The sequence below is a fragment of the Nomascus leucogenys genome, chromosome 16, assembly GCF_006542625.1.
Source record: "Nomascus leucogenys isolate Asia chromosome 16, Asia_NLE_v1, whole genome shotgun sequence".
NCBI lineage: Eukaryota > Metazoa > Chordata > Mammalia > Primates > Hylobatidae > Nomascus > Nomascus leucogenys.
Window position 1 is genome coordinate 1,835,238 of NC_044396.1, and position 24,568 is coordinate 1,859,805.

The following is a 24,568-nucleotide window of genomic DNA, read 5'->3' on the forward strand; positions in this document are numbered from 1 at the left end:
GTGATTGGTAATTAGTTTAAAAAAATACTGTAAATTTTTGACTCTACTTAAAAAACCCTGGAGTTGTGTAAAGCACCTACAGATGGCAAGATTGAGCACACGGTAGGTTCTCCCCCTTCACAGTAATTACAATCAACTGAAGCTCTGTAGGCTTTGGAAACTTCAGTATCCTAATGGAGTAGATTGGATCTGAATTATTTTTCAGGTACTCATATGTATTAGAGAACCACCAAGCACTTTTAACCAAAAAACAAGTTTTTGTTGTTGCTTTAGTTAAATGTTTTCCTGATGTAAGGTTTTTTTTTTTTTTTTCAAACATGAGAACTTTATACCACCTGGGTTACACTACACTGTGATTTACTGTGTACAGATCGGTGTCAATGAAATAAAGAAAAAAACTGTATACTAGGCAAAGAACTTTATTAACCCTTGTTTCAAACTTTATTCGCAGACTTCTTCGGCTTAATTAGCTGCAAAGAATGAATTGCGTAGAAGCAAAAACTGAAAAGAGCTGTAGTGTCCAAGGGACTTGAGCTTAAAAATATTAGAGATCTAGATTTTATCAGACCCATAAACAAAAATTTCTTTAAAAGCAGTCATAAAACAAAATAGCAGCTCCCAGTAACTTCTTCAAGTTTTATCTTCAGAAGTTGACTCACTTCAGTTTGCCTCATTCTTGGAAGCCTCATCCAAATTCTCCAGAAGATCTGGAACTTCATCATCGTCATCCTCTCCAGTAGTAAGTGGTGCTTTTCCACCCACAAATTGTTTGGACAGAGCTTGAGCCAGTCTCCTTAAACTAGTCAGACTGCCTGCACCAAGCTGGTTTAAGATTCTGGGTAGCATTTCTGTCAGCTGCTTTGTCTCAGTATAGCCTGTAATGGTGAAAGTGTTCACTGCCGGAGATGCCTGAACTTTAGGGTTGTTAAAGTGGATCACTGTTCCTTGGTTTGTAAACATATTCACCTCTTCAATGCCAGAGATTTCTAACTTCTTTAAGGAGAACTGACATTTTTTTATCATCTGCTATGGCTGTTCTGTGAACCACCACCTTTCTGTGAGCAGTTCCACCAACGGGCACTTTTGCCTGCAGTTTGGCGAGTTTTTCCTGGTTCATGATTGTTTCTTTCGTCTTGTTGCAGCGGATAAGGGGCTGCGCGGGGCACTAGGGTTGGTGCTCAGGGGGTCTCGGGGGAACCAGCTGAGAGGTGCACACACACGGGGACGCAAGATGGCAGCTCTCTGTTCTAAGTTTGTGGCATCGTGTTGCAAGTTAAAACCACTTACACTGAGATTTCTGAGATGTCTGCTCACTGCCTTAGGCTACTCTTATCATCATTTAAAAAATTATAGGTGTGCTTTGGCAGCATATAAATAGGTACTGATTCATTGTTTCATCCATTGAAATAATTTTGGCAGATTTATATACACAATCATTAAATCAATTCACAGACAAGTTTTTAAAATAGAAGATATCAAAGATAAAGTTATTTTCTTAGTAAAATGCCTAAGTAGCTACATACATTGTATAATTTGGCTTGTAATTAATGTATTTCACTGTTAATATTTCTGATGGTATTAGAGATTACTTTAAAAATGAAGATGTAAGTTAGTTTTCTTCACTGTAAATATTAAATTATTACTTTATAAGTGTTTAATAAATCTCTATATATTGAATAATAAAGGGATTATTATTTTACATCTTTAAAGAGAATTTTTATTTAGGAAATTAACATTCAGCCTAATGTTATATCTAACGTGGTGTCCTTTTGTACAGTTGTATCAAATAAAGAATAGAAACTATATTATGGCTTCTAGTGATGCCCTAACCACTAGTGTTTCCTTTTTCTTGTGTTCCCTCTTAGGTGCACACTCCTTGCTCCCCTTTGGGTTGACTTGTAATCTGACTTTTGTGACAGATGTTAGGAGGTGGAGCAAAGGAATTTCAGACCAATCAGTTAAGAGACTGCTGTGGGATAAGAAAAAAAAAATTAGCCTCTTAAAATTACTCTTATCAAAGGAAAAAAAGTTGGGAGCACATGATAATATAACCAGAAACATGACACAGAAGAATTAAGGGAAGAGTAGAGGAGACACGTAGATAAGTTAGTTACTGCTGAGAGGTTTTTTAGGTAGGGGTAGGGGTTTCATGTTGAAGCCTGTGCTTTGCTTTGAGTGAATCTGGCTTAATTTCTGTAAACATCCCTCCTTCTAGGATGAATCAATGCATTTTAGCCATGTCTATACCTGTAGCAGAATACTGGTGATGAAAGTTTACAGGCAATTTAAAAAAAGGAGAAGAAAAAGTGAAAAACCTTGATGTTTCAAGGATCCCACAGTTTCTGCCAAGTTTGAACGCATTCCAAAATCCAAAAAAGTGTGTACTTTTGAAGCTTTATTTTTCAAGTGTTTGTATGTACATTTCCATAAGTTGGAAATCAGTCGACAATAAATATGTACTTTAAAATATTTCTTTTACTTTGGTAATTACACATATGTGCAGAATTCCTACAATTTTTCAATCTCTTTAATTTACTAGGATATCTGTACAGTTTTCCCTATGGAAAGTAATTTCAGTGGAGAGATTTAGCTAGGAACTTCATTAGGCAGCCTGTGTGATTCAGGAGCAAAGGAATAGCCTGTTAGTTTAATGTGTAGAAGGTTGTGTTTGCAAACATGTGGGTTGAGGGCAAGTATGTAGGCACAAGCGGTCAGAAGCAAATGATGGATCTGGTGGCTCTGGTTTGCTAAGGCGTTTCTGTCTATCTCAGTCGTGCAGGACCTGGCCGTCCTGTACTGTTGCTGACTGAAGGCCAAAGCTTCGCAGAGCAGAGTGCTGACATGTTTCTCATTGTACATTTGATGTTGAAAGCACTAACATGTAAGCTCTGGAAAGCATTTAATCACTGTAGTTTCTAAATAGTCAGGTCTAGTGAGAGCAACTTTTAGTAATTTACAACTTAAAAAGTTGAGCGTTTTTTCCCCTAAAAATCTTACTTTATTAAAGCGTTTAAAGGAGGAAGAACTTCTTAGTTTTCCCATTAGAGATTACAAAAGAGCATAATGACTGCTTATTACACAATCTTCACATAAGCATAGCAGTTTAAATTTACAGTCAGGGTACCCATTATAGCTACATTCAGTTGAAACGTAAAAAATTAATACTAATAAGCTGAGTGTGTTCCACAGTACTCTGGTGCTTACCTTGTTTATTATTTTTTGTTAAAGACATAGCAAATCTGTCATTTACTATACTGTATCTTGCTTATAATCGGGACCAGAAATGAATATTTATTTGAAAGATGGCAAAGAAAGATCTCCTTCTTGGTTTAAAAAGATGTCTGAAAAGAGCATATGCCTGTGTTGCATTTTTAATGAGCCAAGATGTATTTTCAACATATATCTTCCCCTCTATTGCATATTACAAACAAACAAAAAATTAACAAAGTTAGCATTCTAAAGTACGTTCATAGAATTTCAATGCTAATTTAATGTGCTTTGAAAATTCATATAATTCATCTTTTTCTTTATATTTAAACTAATTGCTCATAGGTATGTGTTCAAAATAAATGAATTTAAGCATGATTTTATATGGTGTTTTTTAAATAACTATGCAAACATATTTATTTCAACAGACAATATTAATGTCTGTTGATTAGGCAGATTTCAAAATCGTTTTCCTTGTGTACCAGGAAAGTAAATGGAAGTTTCTTTAATGAGAGCAACTCAAATATTTAATTGCAGTCCGGTTGTTGTTATTGTTAAAGGGATAGGGAACCAAGGTAGCAGGAAAGACTAAGGCAGAATTTTTTTATGGTTTTTTACTTTTAAAGAAAACAATACATTTATATAACAAATAATGGGATTCTAGTGGTCACTGTGCCTACCCGCTACCTGCCCCCCGTCCCCCCGCCAGCCACCCTCACTACAGCACACACTGTCTGGGACAGTGCTGAACAAAATTACAGGTTTAGGATTTGATGTACATCAATAAGTCGCCTGTCCTGTGGCCGTCAGTTGCATGCCAGATAACGGTAGCATTATCCTCTTTATTTCTTAGCATCTTTACTTTAGAGCTGGAAGAGACCCTAGGAATCACATCATTGAAGGACTACACTTTAAAGTTAGGACCTAGAGTTAGTAAACAATTTTTTGGCTGTTGCATAGTTGAGGGCCATGCTGGGACATGAATCCAAATTTTTGCCTTCCAAGTTCAGTGACTCTTTTCATCAAATCATGCTGCTTCCCTAATGTTGTCTTTTCTTTTTTCTTCTTCTTTTTTTTTTTTTTCCTCCCTGTTTTTTGAGACAAGGTCTCACTGTGTCACCCAGGCTGGAGTGCAGTGGTGAGATCACTGCTCACTGCAGCCTCGACCTCCCTGGCTCAAGTGTTTCTCCCACCGCAGCCTCCCCAGTAGCCGGGACTACAGGCATGCTCCAGGCTAAAATTTAAAAATGAGCCTGGCTAATTTTTAACAGTTGAGGTCTATGTTGCCCAGGCTGGTAATTTTTTAAATAAATGAAACATTTTTACTGGTTGCTGTTAGTCAATTAAAGTAGTATGTGTTGAATCTGGCAAAATTCATAATTAGGTTTCAGTAAATGTGTGTTATATGTATTTTTAAAATCTCTGATAACCTAAAGTATCCTTAAGCTACCAGATGGAAAATTTAAGTTTCAACATAGGCACATCTATGAATTTTTCTTACTGTGGATGAATTTAGGTTGACTTGCCTTAAGTCAGAATGCAAACATGTATATTTTGTATATTGATTGAAGTTGTTAGTCTTAGTGAAAAATTGGAAGTGCTCCTAACATTTAAGTTGAAGCCACAATTTTGTTCAATATTTTTTCTTTCTGTATTTATTAGCTTAGTGCTACCATCATTGTTTTGACTATACTAAGCACTAGAAAGATGCCAGTGTGTGTGCTGTAGAAAAAAGTTTGCACTCCCATGACTCTGGATCCTGACTGACATTCTTTTTTCTTTTTTTAATTTAAATTAATTTCTTTTTAGAGATAGAGTCTCACTGTGTTGCCCAGGCTGGTCTTGAACTCCTGGTCCTTATCCCAGATTTGAACACCTGAACTCCTAGCTTCCCAAAGCAGTGGGATTATAGGTGTGAGCCACTGCACCTAGACCCTCCATCACTATTCTTTTATGGCAAGTATGCTTGCAGTTATCACAAGAAGGTCCTGCCCAGGTTTGCTTTAGAATATGTGAATTCAACTTGAAATATTATGCTGCTGTTAAAAATTATATTGTCAAAGGCTGAACCAACAAGGAAAAATACTTTCATGGTACTGGTAGGTAGAAATGGTAGGATTTAATTTTATATAACTGATTTTAAAAATTACATTTTTGTTATAAAATTCTTGGAAGTAAATATATCACATAGTGTATATAGTGGAAATATGCATGTCCTCCCCCCCTTCACTTTTCCTTACTTTCCACACTTTTTCTAGTAACCACTTTCTGTATTAAAATAATAAACTTGAGGGAGAAAAATCTATAAATATTTATCTTTACAGACTAGCTGTGGAGACAACTCGGAAAGTTGTGTTTATAATTTTTCAAGCTCAAAAGAGCCTACTAACCAAAATGATATTTGCTCAGTCTTATTAAGCATTGAAAGTATATTTATAGCTTATTACTCCAATAACTAGTGTTACCATTACTCCATGTTAAAAATGCAGGATTTGTACAGAATTCATGTTAGGTGCTTTTCTGTTTTACTTGTACTAACTTATTTAATATTAACAAAAACCCGTGAAGCAGTAGTGATGTTTTTTGCTCTTGGGGCCTAAAAATATTAGTAATTTTTTTAAGTTAACATAGCTAATAACCAGTGCAGCCCAGATTTGAACTGGTGTCACACCAGAGCCTATAATCCTAAGCATTATATAGTAATTACCTAAATTTTATGTTGTGGTATAGAAAAGGTGACTTAGAAAGAAAAATAAAGGGAAAAATAGTCAAATAAAAATAGTCAAACTGTACCTAATGTAAGATTTTGCCTGTAAACTGAATGGTAAATGTACACATTTCTGTTTGTTGCCATGCCATGTAAAAATGGCTAGATTGAGTATCATTAAATTTAGAGGGTATATGAGGAGCCCTATAATGTAGGCTAGATGGTCTACTTGAAATTACCTTTCTGGGATGGCTGTCAAAGATGGGCAGTGGACTTCTTAAGTAGCTGAAACAGAGAGATAATGAGAGATTTCAAGCCACTGTGGATTAAGAGAGATGAGCCTTGTATATAAAGACAGTGAGGATAGAGACCAAATTGTGGTTTAAAATATGAGCTCCAAATGAAGGTCCCAAGGGTAGGCTCCAAATTGTAGTCAATCTAAAATTGATTTTAAAAGCAGCTGCTTCTCTTGCGGGCAACTGCATCCAGCAGGAGCAGCAGGGATTCCTAACAGAGGTTGATAATTCTTCTGAAAAACCAGGTAGGCTAGCTAGTTGATCAGTAATGAATTCCCATGTATCCTGCTTCAAATAGGAAGTCAAATATGAAAAACGATTTTATGAAAGAGGAATTCAAAGTTTTCTTGATCATATTTATTATAATTAGCAATTTTGTTAATTTCTCTATTCGTTTCCAAATCCCATTTTCATTGGTGCTTTTAGCAAGGTTATAAATACCTAACGTTTGTGCCTTATGTGATAAATAGAATAAAGACATTTTAAAAATATAATTTTATGGCCTTGAGATTATTTAATATGTAATTCAAATATTTTAGTTGAATATTTGAATATTTCTGTAGGTATTCCTTTCTTTCATTTACTAGCCAAAGGCAGCATTTCCATCACCTAGCAGAAACGAAATGGATCTTCCAACCTGGGTAACATGGCGAAACCCCATCTCTACAAAAAAATAAAAAATAAAAAATTAGCCGGGCATGGTGACGTATGCCAGTAGTCCCAGCTTCTTGGGAGGCTGAGGCAGGAGGATCACCTGAGTCTGGGAGATCGAGGCCTGTGGTGAGCTGTGATTGTCACTGCACTCCAGCCTGGGTGACAGAGTGAGGCCCTATCTCAAAGGAAAAAAAAAAAACCAGAAAGGAAACAGATCTTTTTTAGCTCTTCTGGTGGGAAATGAGGATATTGGCATCTATTGAAAATAACCTAGTAAAAATTTGTTGGATTCATGAATGAGTGCGAGGCATGCTTCTATCACAATAAAATATGTCTTTTTCTAATTATGCCTCATAACAATCATGAACGTCTTCACAGGTAGGTGTAAATATTCTCATTTTATGGAGACTAATGTACAGAGAAAGTAATATGGCCAGAGGTGGTGCACAGTGGAGCCCAAGTTCCACACAGACCTTCTGACTCCAAGTCCATTGTTCTTGTATAGATGTATATATACATCACAAGAAAATGCTGTAATTGTTCAAAGTTCCAAGGATAGGCATTGATTTTTTTGGGTCAAAAAATTAGAAGATTATAACTTACTTCAAAATTCATTTAGCCAGAGAATGTTGAACCCTAAACACAAAGTACTATGTTATTGCCCTGTGGGATAAATGAACTCCTTGTCTTTAAGAAGCACATAATGTAGTTGAGGTTGACATATACATTAACAAAAAGAGCAAAACAGTATTTAATTCATGTGTAGTATATATATAGGCATTCTGTGAGTGCCCCTAGAACTGTGTGTCCTGTCACATGCTAGGCATCCAATAAATATTGGTTGATTGAATGAGTCTAAATTAGAGTGTATTGGTTAGGGAGGGATTTATGGATTAGATAAGACTTGTATGGCAAGGTCTTAGAAGACAACTAAAATTTAGATACCGTGAGAAAGGTGGTGTTAGAGAGGATGGCATTCCAAACAGGAGACACAGGATGACCAAAGAAGAGGTGAGAATGAATAAAGCCCATGCAGGGCTTTGAATGGAGCAGTTTGGCTAGAGGGAGCCATTTGTATAGAGTAATGGAAGGTACAGTTAGAAATAACAGCTTTGAGCCAGGCTTAAAGACCTTTACATGCTAGATTAAGGAGTTTTCATTGTATTGTTCAGCAATAGCTGCTGTCAAAGAGTTAAATTCCAGGAGCTAACAAGTGACATTACCAAAGTAACATTTTATGTAGATTGATTTGCTCTTGAAGCTGGGCATGGTGGCGTGCACCTGTGGTCCCACCTACTCAGGTGGCTAAGGTAGGAGGATCACTTGAGCCCTGGAGTTAGAGGCTGCAATGAACTGTGATCGTGCCACTGTACTCCCGCCTGGGTGACAGAGCAAGACTCCATCTCTTTTTTTGTTTGGTTTTGTTTTTGAGACGGAATCTCACTCTGTCATCCAGGCTGGAATGCAGTAGCGCGATTTCGGCTCGCTGCAACCTCTGCCTCCTGGGTTCAAGCGATTCTCCTGCCTTAGTCTCCTGAGCAGCTGGGACTACAGGCATGCACCACCACGCCCAGCTAATTTTTGTATTAGAGATTTTTGTATTAGGGACGGGGTTACACCATATTGGCCAGGCTGGTCTCAAACTCTTGATCTCGTGATCCCTCAGCCTCCCAAAGCGCTAGAATTACAGGCGTGAGCCACCACGCCCAGCTGACTCTGTCTCTTTAAAAAAACAAACAAAAAAACAAACAACAACAACAAAAAAAAACTGAAGTTTCTGGTTTGCTCTTGGTACACAGGGTGAATCTGGAAATTGGAGAGAAAATAGACCAGAGGTGAAAAGACTAGTGAGAGAGGCTGTGCGTTGGTTTAGAACAGTAGGGATGGCATTCCAAATGGACTGGCTCTGACACCAAAAAGATTAGTCAGAACCTGATTACTGATTGTTTTGAAGAAGAGAAAGGCAGTATTTTTTTAAAAAAATAGAATTATATGTAGGATAATAGTCTTAAAGTTGTTCTCTGAGAACTAGTGTCTTATTAGTGTGTTCTAATTGAGAACTGCCATGCTATGTCATTCACTTAATCTGGATTTTAGTTTTTTGGTATTTTTTACCAGTTGAAAAATATAACACTTAACTGTTTCAGCTCGTGCTGCCATAACAAAATACCATAGACTGGGTGACTGAAACAACGGACATTTATTTCTCACAGTTCCGGAGGCAGGGAGGCTAAGATCATGGTGCCAGCATGGATCCCAGTGAGAGCTCTCTTCCTGTCTTACACATGGTGGCCTTCTTGCTGCATCCTCACATGGCAGGGAGAGAAAGAAAGAGAGAAGGGGAAGTCTCTGATCTCTTAAATGGACACTAATTCCATCATAAGGATCCCATTCTCATGACCTCCTCTAAACATAATTACTCCCTAAAGACGTCACCTCCAAATACTATCACATTAGGGGTCAGGACTTCAATTTATGAATATTGCGCCCCATAGACGTTGAGTCCATACATGTAATTTTAAGCCCTTTTTAGATGATTTATATCATTCTTTTGTTAGAGGTAAGTGCTATCCAGAATTTATTGTGTATTATACCCATTTAAAAAAAAAGTTTACTCTTTGTGTATTTGTTTATAATATTTAGTATTTTTTAGGTTTTAAAGCTCAGTTAAATGGTATACTAGTCATATTATTCTGCAACTTCTTTTTTTCCTATAACATTATGGGGTTTTTTTGGTGATAATATCCATGTAGTTGCAAGTCAGTCAAATGTTGTGCAGTATTCCATTTTGTGAACATATACAATTTATCAGTTTTTCTCTTGATCTGCATTTAGATTGTTTCTAATTTTTTCCAATTTCAAGTATTCCAGCACTGAACATTTTTGTTCATGATACCTTACATAGATATGACCGTTTCTTTGGGGTATTACCTATGAGGGTAATATCCCTAGACTGGGTTGTATGTGATTTTTAGCTTCATTAAATATTTTCAGCTTATTCCAATTTACATTGGAGCCTGAAGTATATTGGTTAACATTTGGTATAAGACTTCGTTGTTGTTGTTGTTGTTGTTGTTGTTGTTAAGAGATGGAGTCTCATTCTGTTGCCCAGGCTGGAATGCAGTGGCACTGTCACAGCTCTCTGCAGCCTCTAACTCCTGGGATCAGGGGATCCACCCACCTCAGCCTCCCAAGGAGCTGATTCTACAGGTGTGTACCACCATGTTCAGCTAATTATTTTATTATATTGCCCAGACTGGTCTCAAACTCTTGTATTTTATTATATTGCCCAGACTGGTCTCAAACTCTTGGCCTCAGGCGATCCTCCTGCCTCAGTCTCCCAAAGTGGTGGGATTAGAAGCATGAGCCACTGCACTCAGCCAATACTTTCTTTTTCCTTTTTTTGAGACGGAGTTTCACTCTTGTTGCCCAGGCTGGATGGAGTGCAATGGCGTGATCTTGGCTCACCGCATCCTCTGCCTCCCGGGTTCAAGTGATTCTCCTGCCTCAGCCTCCCGAGTAGCTGGGATTACAGGCAGACGCCACCACATCTGGCTAATTTTGTATTTTTAGTAGAGGAGGGATTTCTCCATGTTGGTCGGGCTGGTCTCAAACTCCCAATCTCAAGTGATATGCCCGCCTTGGCTTCCCAAAGTGCTGGGATTATAGGCATGAGCCACCACGCCTGGCCCACTGTTTTTTTTAAGACTTAATTTTTGATAACATGAGGGGTATGAAATGGTATTTCACTATTTACTTTCATTATGCATTTTCTGATTACTGTTGAGATTACACAGTGCACAGTGGCCATTCTGATTCCTTCCTCTGAATTGCCTGTTAATATATTTTGCCCATTTCGCTGTAGGGTGATTTTTTTTTTTTTTTTTTTTGAGGTGGAGTCTCACTCTGCCGCCCAGGCTGGAGTGCAGTGGCGCGATCCACTCCCGGGTTCACGCCATTTTCCTGCCTCAGCCTCCTGGTGATGTTTTTTATATTGACTTACAGATATTGATGTGTATTCCAAATACTTCAGGTGGAATTTTTAACCCTTGGTTAACTAGCTCTGTTAGTATGATAGAACTCTATATCGGATCAACTTTGGTGAAAAAGATGATCTTTTTTTGGAAAAAGGATCATACCACTTACATGAAACGGAGTAATCTGTTTGGTGACTACAGTTGTGCACTGTTATACGTGGTTTTAGTTATCTGCGGTCAACTGTGGCCCAAATTTATTGCATGGAATATTCCAGAAATAATTCATGAGTTTTAAATGGCATACGGTTCTGGGCATTGTGATGAAATTTCCCGCCATCCTGCTCTGTCCTGCCCAGGAGGTGAATCCTCCCTTTGTCCCTCATCTCCACACTCTATGTGCCACCCACCTAGTAGCCGGCTTGTGTCAGTCACCTGGTAGCCGGCTTGGTTATCAGATCGACTGTCTAGGTATCACAGTGCTTGTGTTCCAGTGACCCTTATTTGACTTAATAATGGCCCCGAGGCACAAGAGTATTGATGCTGGCAATTCGGATACTCCAAAGAGAAGCCGTAAAGTGCTTCCTTTAAGTGAAAAGGTGAAAGTTATTGACAAAAATAATCATAGGCTGAGGTTGCTAAAATCTATACTAATAATGAATTTTCTATTCTGAAATTGTAAACAGTATATTGTTATAATTCTATTTTATTATTAACTATTGTTAATCTCTTACTGTGTCTAATTTATAAGTTAAACTTTATAGGTATCTGTGCATAGGAAAAACCGGTGTATATACAGTTCAGTAGTATCTGTGGTTTCAGGCATCCACTCGAGGATGAGGGGGACTACTGTACTTTACTTCCCTAAAGATAAAAGAAATACAGTCTCTATTGCATCAAGGCTGAAATTACAGCAGCCTTCTTAGGCCTTCTTCCCTCGTCCCACATTGACCGCCACTGTTTCTATTAGCACTTGTGTCCACTGGCCCCCTTGTCCTTCCTCTATTAAATGTCTAACCTGTTTAAAAGTTGGTATTCCATTTGTTGAGAGACCTGGCCTTGCCTGGCAGCATGGGTGCTTGATTTTGCCTTTGAATCTTTCCCACAGCAGTCCCAGCCAAGCTCGTATTTGGGCTATGATTCAAGGAACTGCAATTAAGAGTAACCCTGATTCAACTTTCCCATCTTTTCTCCGCCTTGTAAAGGTACTTTAAGGTGTGTAAGTTTTACAAATCCATATGGTAACTCCTGTAGGACCAGAGGACTGGACATGTTGATTATCCTGTGCATGTGCTTAATCATTAAAATTATATGAAAGTTAGTACAGTAAATATGATAATAGTTAAAGAACCAAGTGAGACTCTGGGTTTGAAATCAAGCTCTGACACTTACTATAAAATGGGGGATACTATAAATATCTGCTTCATAGGGATGTTGTTAAAGGAGATGTATATAAAGTGTTTACCATTAGGCTTAGCACTTAATAAGCACTCAATAAATATTCACTGGTCTCAAAATTAATTTGAAGCTTTGATATTGAGAAGGTATTAGAGTGTGAGGTGCTTGCTAATTTTTTGTATTATAATTATTTTATAATATCTTCTATATATACTGAAGTTTTAAGTTTTTAACTTATTTTACATGTTTTCCTAAATAAAGACTTAGATTTATCTGCAGTGGTTGGCCATCATATTCACTGTTTGCTGTATCCGCTTTTTCCCCCTCATCTGGAGCATGCCTACCATTTTGTACTTTTTTTCATTTTTTTCTATAAAAGCATATTGTCATATAAGCAAGGGAGAGGGTTAGCTTTGAAGAGTCGCCTTTTATGTAATACGCTGTTTTATCTTTACTATCACCTATAATAGGGGCTTGGGTGGTGTGGCATTTCCCAGTAAAATGTCTGCTTTGTTCACTCACTAGTTTATGTTTCAATAATTATTGTGATTATTCCCTTTTTTTGTAAGCATTTTGTAAATGTTTTAGTTGTTAATCATTTTTTAGCTAGAAACTTCTACTTGACAGTCCATTTTTTAAGGAATAGATTCCCTATTAAAATAAGTGTTACTGTTCCTGCTTTTAAGGAAAACAAATTGACAGCCTTTAGTATCTTTAAGAGTAGAACATGGATGTTAGTGTACTATTCAGTAATTTTAAATTGACTGTGTAATTGTGCTTGTGATAGTTAACACTAGAAGTTGAACAGCTAATTTGTTCATTATAATGTTTAAAGCAAATGGTTAGGTATGTGCCTACCTTAGCCCCACATGTAGATAGACCGTTCATCCTCATTAGACTGTACCTTGTTGGTTTAGAGTTAAAATTCATTTGGAAGCTTCAGGCCAAGAAATAATACATTTGAGATGTTAAAGACTCATTTCCAGCCGTACATGGTGCCTCATGCCTGTAATCCCAGCACTTTGGGAGGCCGAGGCGGGTGGATTGCTTGAGGCCAGGAGTTCGAGATTAGATTGGGCAACATGGTGAAACCTTGTCTCTACAAAAAATTTAAAAATTAGCTGGGTTGGGAGATCACTTGAACCCAGGAGGTCGAGGCTGCGGTGAGCTGTGATCACACCACTGTTCTCCAGCCTGGGTGACAGACCGAGACCCTGTCTCAAAAAAACAAAGCAAAACACAAAAACTCATTTTCATTGTCTAAGCATATATTCATACATTGACAGCATCTAAGCTACTGGATAATGGATCTTTATTTGATTTTGCTTTAACTTTGTTAAGGAGGGTTATGGTTCTAACTTTGTTTCCTGGTAGTGGTGTTGAACAGGAAGGGATGAGTTAGAGGAGTTGTCTTGTTGTCAGATTTTCTTTTCACTTTGTATTTGACTCATCCTGCTGACTAATAAGCCTTGTGTTTAACACCGAATCAGGGACTCAGTACAGTGAATTTGTGCTTTATTCAGTCATTTTAATTTCTATTTACATATGGCATAGTGATTCCCAGTCATAAGACTTTTATGGGCAAGAGCTGTCTTAATAACAAAACACGGAAGTTTGTAATAACATGTAGTATAAGGATTGAGGTTTTATTGAGTGATTCTTATTTTTATTTAATCATTGCTTTGATAATATTTTTTCAACTGAAGTTTGAGGTTAAGTGTCTAAGACTCAATTCTGTTTCTAGTTTTGTATATTTAAATCATGGTAAAGTTTTATGTACGTAATTGCTGTATATATATTTCTTCATCTAACATTTTACAAATAATAGTAATTTCTCTTCCATGTCTTTTAGTAATAATTATTTTTCTCTATGAAACCCTTTATGATTCTCTGGAATAAAATGTTATTGAAGTATAGCAAAGTAATTATGACTACCATCAAATTTAAGTTTACATTATGTACCAAAGTATCATAAGTCCTGTAGGGAATACGAAGATGAGTAATACAATCACTATGCTGGTCTATATCATGTTTATAATATACTTAGGGCAAAATAAGTACATAGGCAGATATAACATGGATAGTTTTCTACTTTTGTGTCCTTATTTCCTGATACAGGCACATATTTATAGACTGACCAAAAGGCTCTGTCAGAGTAGTCCAATGGTTTCAGGGGATTGAGAGAGAGGGGAAGGTCTCACTTGTATGAAGCACTTAAGAAAGGCCTTCTGAGGCAGCAGCTATTGAGATAATAAACCTTTGAGGGTCAGTAAGACTTAGATAGGTGGAAGATGGAAGGAAAGGTCACTCCAAATGGAAGGATGGAAAGCATAGCAGTGATCTGTTTGCATAAAAATGCCAGGCCAAGTCAAAGAATACTGCACACAGTATGAGTTTGGTTGGAACCCGGACCGTACAGCTAGGGGAATATTTGATGGACAGAGCTAGGTAACTGGGTAGATTGCAGAGGCCCCGAATGCCAGATCACTGTTTTGATTTCACAGAGAGTAAGAAAAAAAGAAGTGACATTTATTGAGTTCCTACTATATGTTAAGAACTATGTTAGATGATTAATATAATCACGTTTAATCCTCAAATCAGTACTGTACAGTAATTTCTATCTCCATGTTACACATGAGGGAATTGTAACCTAATAACTTGGTGCTAATTATAGGATAGATTGAGTAAGGGAGAGACCTGGCATGAGAAGTTATTGGTGGTGGGGTTACTGAAGAGAAAGAAATCTTGGTAATTGTATAGGGATTGGAAAGAAGGTAATGTGATGAAGAGAAACTGCAAAAGTAGAATCTAAAGGTCTTGGAAATTGACTGGATTTGAAGATTGAGAGAAAAAAGGAGTTAAAAAAAAATTTGCTGGTGACTTATGAAAAGTAGCAGATACAGATTTCCTGTCTCCCCTCTCCTGGGGAAAAAAATAGCAGATAAAGAAAAACTTCCTCAGAAAGGTGAGGAGTTCAATTTTGGATACATTTAGGGAGATATGTTTATGAGAGCTTGAAAGTTGGGTACTGTAGTAGCTAAGGTAATATCCTGAAGCTACAAATGAAAATTGGATCTCATTTACATAGATATGATCTTTGATACTGCATCAGCAGACAAGATTTCAAGGAGCAGCTTTGTAGTGAGAAGAAAGGGCAAGGATGTTATTCAAGAAATGCCCATCAGGCCGGGCGCAGTGGTTCACACCTGTAATCCCAGCACTTTGGGAGGCCGAGGCTGGCGGATCACTTGAGCTCATGAGTTAAAGACCAACCTGGGCAACATGATGAAATCCTGTCTGTACAAAAAAATATAAAAAATTAGCTGAGCATGGTGGTGTGCCTCTGATCCCAGCTACTGGGGAGACTGAGATGGGAGGGTCACTTGAGCCTAGAAGGCGGAGGTTACAGTGAGCTGAAATTGTGCCAATGTACCCCAGCCTGGGTGACAGAGCGAGACTGTGTCTCAAAAAAAAAAAAAAAAAAAAAGAAAAGAAAAAAGAAATGAAGAAAAAAGACATGCTCATCTTTTTTTTTTTTTTTTGCTGTTGTTGCGGAGGTGGGGCTCAGTGACAGGGAGACAGATCCAAGACAGATCAGGGAGGTAGGAAGGGAGAAGCACCATAGTGCCAGTGTCGTTGAAGCCAAGGGACAGCAGGGAAAAAGTTTTCTGATAGAGGCCAAGTTGTACAAGACTTCAGAGAATGGCAGGAAACTATAGTCTCTGCGTGGTTCCCAAGGGCCAGTGACCCTGTGGCATTTGGAAAGGGGAGGGGGTGGTTTTGGTTTTGGCAGTAGCGATGTGAGGCGTGCTGCCTTTGTTTAGCAAAGCACAGGGGAGGCCCCGACAGCCCCGTCTCAAATGTCCACCTCCCACCCTCTTCTCTAATCCTCCTGCTCTTCCTCCTTAGTGCTTATCATCGTCTTACATACTGTATCTTTTCCTTATTTATCCTGTTACTGTCTGTCTCTAGATTGTTAGGTCAGGAGGGCAAAGATACTTACCTGATTGGTTCGCTGCTATATGCAGTGCCTAGAACAGTGCCCTACATTTAGGAAGGACCCCAAGGAATGGTTCATGAATAAATGTATGGCAATTATAGTGATTTGAGTAACTGACCTTTCTCCTTCAATATACTGTAAGCTTCTTAAATGGAACTGAATAATCTTTGTAATCCTAACAATGCCTTACATGTTATTGTAGCTGATATATAAAGTTTTATTTATAGCAGCATCAGAAGGGAAAAACCAAGGATTTGGGACCCAACTGGTCTGAGTTTAAATTTATTCTGTTCTTACTAATTTGGCCCCAATTAAACTACCAGACCTCTCTCTGAGCCCTATTTTCTTTAGCTGTAAAGTGGACTAAACTAGTACCTCTGTCATAGGGCTGTTGAGGATTAAAAGATGATGCCTATCAGAGTGGCTGGCACATTGTTTGTGCCCAGTAAATAACTGGTGTTTTGCAGTCTTTCTACTCTGTAACCTCGAGTAATTTACTTCACTGTTTTTTCATCTCTAAAAGGGGGGGATGAAACCAATCTCATGAGATTTGGAGGAACCAATGAGACAGTAGGCACAGGTGCCCTCTGTTTTTGTATCGTGACTGAGAGCACAGACTCTGGAACCAGACTGTATGAATTCCAATCCTAACCCATTTACTTTAGCTTTACTTGACTTTTCTGTGCCACAGTTTCCTCATATGTAAATTGGGAGACGTAACAGTACCAGCTCCATGGTACTGTGAAAAAAATGGATGTGAATATTAATAAAAAGCTTAGACCAATATTTGGCATATGGTAAGCACTAAAAGTGTTTGATTTAAAAAATAATAAAATAGTGTGCCTTTATTGCTTTTTTCTTTCTCTTCAGTCTGTCAAATGGTATAAAGAATGGGGCACCTTTACAATGAAGTTGGCCATGTTTATGTTGGAAAATATAATGAAACAACAAAAACAATACTACTCCTTCTTCATGGTTTGACCTGACTGGGTAAGGCAGCTGTGGTCCCAAATCTTCCATGCAGCGGCACTGTAAAATCTGTCCTTTAGTCCCTGTTCTTGTCAAGATTCACTTACTAGCAATGGCAGCCTGGTTGAGAGCTTGTCTCTGAAAAATGTTTTTGTCACTTGCAAATCTGCCTCCATTTCCTTGCCTCCCATTCTGTCAGCTGGTCTCTAGGAATGGTTAGGAATGTAGTTTGAGTAGAAACCTGGGAGGAAGCAGCAAAATTAGAGGGACAGGTGGTGAGTGGCTGGCCGATCTGGAAACCTTCCCCTCTTGCTAGGGAAGGTTTTCTGATAGTAGCAGTAACAAAACTGTAAGAACATATCCTTAAATGTGTCTCTCAGTTCCTTAATTCTGTCAAGGATAAAAGGTTTCTGTATGTAAAGAACCACGGAGCTTATTACATCACTGAGGACTTGGCCGAATCTTTATTCACATCCAAAACAGACTTAGGAAGGAAAGGTAGCTGCTTCAAGTCAGCAGATTCAGCTTCCATTCATGTAGCAAGCTGCTGTTGCAAAAGCTGCTGTGTGTAGATCTCCTTTCCGTTAGCAGAGGTTCTACTGGATCTTTGTGTGTGATTCATCGTTACGCCTAATCTGCCCCCGACTCTTACCTTGGTGCTGGGATGGCAAGCATGCTTCAATCTCTGGTGCCAATTCCTATTGATGATAGTGATTGTGTGGAGTGCCGTGTTGAGGAGAATTGAGAGGCCACACACAGGCTTGGAAGTGATTTAATTGGCAATGTCTGCTGTGTGAGGGGAGAGGAGGTAACCACAGCATATGTGTTGTGTATGTGCCGAACGTGATAGATTCCATGATAGGGCTCACCCTTGAGAGATTCAAAGTCGCATTTTGTGTCTGTGTATTTTTGTCTTTGAATTAGTATGTACGTATTACTGTATTACACAGTAAAATATAAATAAACTGGGAATTATCAATTAGCTTGGGTTATATAGAATTACCTCTGTATGCTTTTCATGGCTTGCTTAAAGCATGGATCTAAGTTATTATTAGTTCTTTCATTTTTGAAATAAAATTCTCTACACTTCTCTACACTTTTTGTGAGTTTCTCTTGTTTAGTTGATACATGATTCTGATCTTGTGTATTTTAAGTTTGGCAAAAAATACTCTTAAATTCTTGGGTAATTTCACTTACCAAACTACTGACAAATTAACATGAGTCACTTGAAACCTTGGGCACACAGCAGGTGGCTGTGACAGACTCGGGGGTTTCAATCATTGTAGAACAGACCAGACATCTCTTTCCTTAAGGAATGGTCATGTGTCTGTTGCTTCTTGGCTTCTGTCCTTATGCGTCAGAGGTAATCCTCAGTTTAACCACTGAGGTATAAAAGTATTTTTTAAATTTTATTTTGTTTCCTTCTTGTGAATCAAAGTAAGTCTTTCCTAATTTGGCAGCTGACAAAGAATACTCTTTCATGGAGTTAGAATGTTGAAAGTATAAGCAAAAATTGAGAGGCACTTTTTACATTTGCTAAGTAAATAAATATTTATATTAGACTTTTCCAAAAAAGTATGATAAAATATACATAAAATTGACCCTTTTAACCATTCTTAAATGTATAGTCCTGTGGCATTAAGTGTATTCACACTGTTATACAACTATCAACAACATCCATCTTGACAATTTTTTTCATCTTCCTTTACCCGTTAAACACTCTGCCCATTAAACTCTAACTCCCCATTCCTACCTGCCGCCACCCCCGCCCACCCCTGGTAACCACCATTCTAATTGCTGTAGCTACTTAAAGATTTGACTACCTCATGTAAGAGGAATCATACAATCTTTGTCTTTTTGTGACTGGCTTATTTCACTTAGCATAATCTTCAAGGTTCATTTATGTTGTAGCTGGTGTTAAAATTTCCTTTTTATGGCTGCATAATATTGTATTGTGTACCACATTTTGTTTATTCGTCTGTCGATGGACACTTGAGTTGCTTTCACCTTTTGGCTATTATGAATAATGCGGCTATGAACATGTGTTCTTACATCTATTCAAGTCCCTGCTTTCAGTTCTTTTGGATACATACCCAGAAGTGGAATTGCAGAATCATATTTTTTGAAAGATTTTTGTTTTCCAGTGTTTTCCACTGTGGCTGTGCCATTTTACGTGCCATCAGTAGTGCACAAGGGTTCTAGTTTTTCTGCATCCTCACCAACACTTGTTATTTTCTATATTTTTGATGGTAACAATCCTTATGGGTGTGAGGTAGTATCTTATTGTGCTTTTTATTTGCATTTCCCTAATGATCAGTGATGTTGAGTATACATATTTCCATGTGCTTATTGGCCCATTTGTACATCGTCTTTGGAGAAATGTGTATTCAAGTCCTTTGCCAGTTTTTAAATCAGATTCCTTGTTTTTTGCTATTGAGTTGTAGGAGTTCTTCATATATTCTGGATGCCAATCCCTTATCAAATATATGGTTTGCAGTTTTTTTGCCTGTCCCATGGGTTGCCTTTTCACTCTGTTGATAGTGCCTTTTGATGCCCGAAAGTTTTTAATTTTGATGAAATCCAAGTTATTTTTCTTTTGTTGTCCATGCTTTTGGTATCATATATAAGAAATACCAAATCCCGTGTCGTGAGGTTTTTCCCGTGTTTTCTTCTAAGTATTGTTTAACTTTTACTCTCTTACGTTTAGATCTTGTAATCGTTTTGAGTTAATTTTTGTATGCGTAAGGTAAGGCTCCAACATTACTCTTTTTCATGAGGATATCCAGTTTTCCCAATACTATTTATTGAAAAGACTATCCTTTCCCCATTGAATGGTCTTGGTACCCTTGTCAAAAATCATTTGACCATATATGTGAGAGGTTTGTTTTTTTTTTTTCTGGACGGTATTTGACATTTTAAGGTTAAGTTCAGAGTTTCATCATTTCTCAGTGATACTGCACACTTCCTAACTATTGTCCCTAATTCAAGTATCATTTTTGATACATTTCTACTCTGGCATTCTGATTATGTTTTCTAAGTTTTGCCTGCTTTTCTATTTTCTCTCTTTGATTATGAGTCCCTGGAGGGCAGGGATTTTGTTCTGGAGACCTAGTGCCTTATGCGTCATTGGTACTGAATATGTGTTTGTTGGATGAAATTAACTTAGAGCTAAAAAAAGAAAGAACTAGAAGACATCAAGTGAGGTATGAAAAGTACTTTTCCATTATTATAAACTATTACTATGGTTTATGGGCCTTTAAGGAAATACGTCTTTTTTCTGCTAATGGTATTTGCCCTCTTTTCCCATGCTTGCCACTGTGACTGCAGTTATCACCCTCTTCCTTACAAGGATAAATAATCTTCACAAAAATTTGAGAGGAAGACGAGAATAAGTAGAAAACAGAAGAAAGGAAAGGAAAGGTGAAAGAAATCAACCTCATTCAAAAGCATTTAACAGTACACTTGAAGTTGAGTCAGAACAGGCTGAAGGTGCTCAGCAGCCGTGATATGCTGTGAGAGATGCAGTCTTGCAGACAAACTTAAAACACATGTTCCCTACACCTTTTGTCACAAGTGTCTATTGTGCCTGCTGAAATTTGGAATAGATGAATAATTAATTATTTGCCTCAGAATATAACATCTCTACAAAGAGTAGCTTTTTGTCTTTGACAATTCTATTTGTATGGTCAAATCTGCGAATAAATGAAAACATTAATTAGTCTGATCTTCATCAAAGTAGGCTGTCCAAAAAAAGACATAAAAACCTTAATACCAATGACCTGTGTAATATTTGATACATTGAGGAGCCAGGTTTCTTCAGGGCCCTAACGTGTGTGATTGTCACTTTCTTTTGACTCTATTTGGGAAAAGTTAATACATAGGAGAACCAGAGAATGGTAGAGTCAGAAGAGCAAATCTGGTTAACCCACCAGAGTTAAGGATGGGAAGAAGTTATGTAGGGCCATTAAGCCATCATAGTCAAAGCATATGTTGTACCCTGAAAGTTCCATTCCCTCTAACATTTTATTTTGTTTTATTTTATTTTTTAAAAATAGATACAGTGTCTCACTGTGTTGCCCAGGCTGGTCTTGAATTCCTGGGCTCTAATGATCCTCCGACCTCAGCCTCCCAAAATGCTGGGGTTACAGGCGTTAGCCACTGCAGCCAGCCACTAACTACCACTACTTAAGTAGTATGATCTTCTCTCTGCTTTCAGTTACTTTTTGAGTTAATAACAGTTTGGGAGATTCTCTTTACTTAGTACGTAAATTATTCTAAAGCTAGGCACATTCAGCCCTCCATGTTTGCAGGTTTCACATCTTTGAATTCAACTAACCATGGATCAAAAATATTTTTAAAAACCAATAAAAAATAGTACAAATTTTAAAAACAACACAATATAACAATTATTTACATAGCACCTTGTATTAGGCATTATAAGTAATCTATAAATGATTTAAAGTCTGTGTGTAGGTTATAAGCAAATATCATTTTATATCAGGGACTTGAGCATCTGAGGATTTTAGTATCCATGGGAGGTCCTGGAACAAACACCCTGTGGATATAGGGAATGACAGTACTGGAAAAGTCTAACCAGAGACAATGGTTATCCAAGTCTGAGAATTTGAAACTGATGACTTTGAGAGTCCCAGCACTAGATGGCTCTCACATTCTTTTTAGCCCCTTTTAAAGTTCTAGTTGTTCATTAAAACTGTCAGAGACTTATTTGGGAATAATACTAATCTCAAAGAGCTGGATTAATAGTGAATCGAATTCTTGTGATCTTTGTCTGAGCCTTTGGCATTTTTGGAAGCCCAAGGTTTGTAAGGTATAACCTGGATAGACCACTAGGGTTCTCATTAACTCTGGTTAACAGATGACTTAAGAATTTCAGTTTTAACCTAGTGATACTCCACTGACTTCAAGGAGTAAATACATTTTTAAAGGCGACTTACTTTAGAGTGGTTTACAGTGCACTAATTAGGAAGAATTTAACTCAGTCATTTCAAGCCTCTGAAATCCTTGGATGAAGTACAAATGCTGAGATGGAAATGTAGTATGCTATTTGTATATTATTCCATTTCATGAAGTGGTAACTTGGCAGAGTCGTATTTAGAAGTGATTGCACTCTATAGTCCTTCTCCTCAGCCCTCTTTTGTGTGGGTATAATCTTCTGCAGTAGTATCATAGACATTTATGCACTGCTGTTTGCATAAGCCTTTTATTGGAAATAACCCAACAAAATAGCAGTCCCTGCTAGCTTAGCACAGTTGGGCCTTTTCTAAGGCTCATTTTCCTACACATCAAGAAAAAAAATCTCTAGTTAATGTCAGTGGGATGATACCCACAAGCAGGAGATTCAAAGATGGCCCTTTTCTTTTATCCCTGGCTCACCTGAGGATGGAGGTCAGAGGCCCAAGTGACTTAATTCTATGCAGATCTATGCCTAATGGAAACAATAAATTCAAATGGGCAGTGTTACTTTTTCCCTTACTATCTTACTATTTATGAAATGTATTTCTCACTGCATTTAAAAATGTATTTAACATATAGATTATTTCATGATATTTTATCGGGTTTTTAAAATCTGATATTTAGCTATAGTATGGAATTACAATGCTAATGGGTTTACAAATTAATATTACAAATGACTGAAAAGTTCACACTGCAACTTGTTACATATGTCACCTTCAGAGCTTATCTCATTTTTAATTAATAAATATGTGGTCATAGTGTATAAAGAAGAAATCTTTGTAGATTAAAGATTTGTCACCTTTTGGTACAGTAGACTCTGTTTTTTAACATTTGTATTATAGAAATTTAGAATAGTATAGTAAACTTCTATGTACCCTTCATACCCAGCTTCAGAAGTTATATAAACATTTTGCCTTCTTTTTGAAATGGGGTCTCGCTGATGCCCAGCAGGCTGGAGTGCAGTGGCACAATCTCAGCTCACTGTATCCTCTGCCTCCTGGGCTCAAGTGATCTGCTCGCCTCAGCCTGCTGAACAGCTGGGACCACAGGCATGCCACCACGCTTGGCTGACTTTTTTTTTTTTTTTTTTTTTTTTTTTTGAGACAGGGTCTCACTCTGTCAACCAGGCTGGAGTGTAGTGGCACAATCATGGCTCACTGCAGACCTTGACCTTCCAGGTTCAGACGATCCTCCCACCTCAGCCTCCTGAGTAGCTGGAGCTACAAGTGTGTGCCACCACACCTGCCTAATTTTTGTATTTTTTTGTAGAGATGGATTTCACCATGTTGCCCAGGCTGGTCTCAAACTCCTGAGCTCAAGTGATCCACCCGCCTCTGCCTCCCAAAGTGCTGGGATTACAGGGCATGAGCCACCATGCCTGGTCTTTGCCATATTTTTAAATGATGAAAACGACATTTCTAAAAGTTTGGAAATTAGAATGAAAGTGACCTCTGGTCTCACCCAGTTTAACCTGACTCTCATCATCATTTTTTGGTCGTCGTCGTCTTTTTTTTTTTTGGAGACAGAGTCTCACTCTTGCCCAGGCTGGAGTGCAATGTTGTGATCTCGGCTCACTGCAACCTCTGCCTCCCGGGTTCAAGCGATTCTCCTGCCTTAGCCTCTGAGTAGCTGGGACTACAGGCACACACCACCACACCCATCTAATTCTTCATATTTTTAGTTGAGACAGAGTTTCACCATGTTAGCCAGGCTGATCTCAAACTCCCGACCTCAGGTGATCTGCCCGCCTCGGCCTCCCAAATTGCTGGGATTACAGACATGAGCCACCACACCCGGCCTACAGTTTTGATATACAGATACTGTTTCTTCTTTTTGCTGAACACGATATCAAACTAAGAGCTAATGGTGGCTACCATCAATTGATGTCTTCGTATGCCATGCACTGGGCCAGTTGCTTTACATGTAATTCATAGACTCTTCACAATAACAATACAGTAGTATAAACATCCTCTCTCCCCCAGAGACACACATTTATAGATAAGGAACCTAAGACAGGGAGGTTAAGTAACTTGCTCAGGCACTGCATATCTGGCATATGTATTCGGACAAAAGTCTAACTCTGAGTGCATGCTCTTTCCTCCCTCTAAAGTGGCCTCTTCAAAAGCATTTTTTCATGTTGCAACGTAATCACCTTTTTAAGGAAAAAGAAATATCAATATGTAAATTTTGACTATGTATCATATAGAAGCAGTGCTAGGATAGACACTGCTGTGGGTTAGAGGGATAAAAGGTATGGTGTCTGCTCTTCAATGTCAGTGCTCTAATGCTGAGGAGCCTGCCCCCTCGGGTACACTAACAAAGAAAATGCATGGTTAGCTCAGGCCACCCTGGTTATCTTTCTTTCTTAGAGCCAGTTGTGCCATGTAAC

The 24,568-nt window shown here is 38.0% G+C and overlaps 1 protein-coding gene and 1 pseudogene across 6 annotated transcripts in view; one reads left to right on the top strand and one right to left on the bottom strand.

Annotated features, from left to right (window-relative positions):
- The window catches only part of NCOA2 (nuclear receptor coactivator 2), a 297,018-nt gene that overhangs the window by 130,353 nt on the left and 142,097 nt on the right, over window positions 1-24,568 (top strand). The gene's annotated exons all lie outside the window — the stretch shown is intronic.
- LOC101177825 lies at window positions 626-1,310 on the bottom strand (annotated as a pseudogene).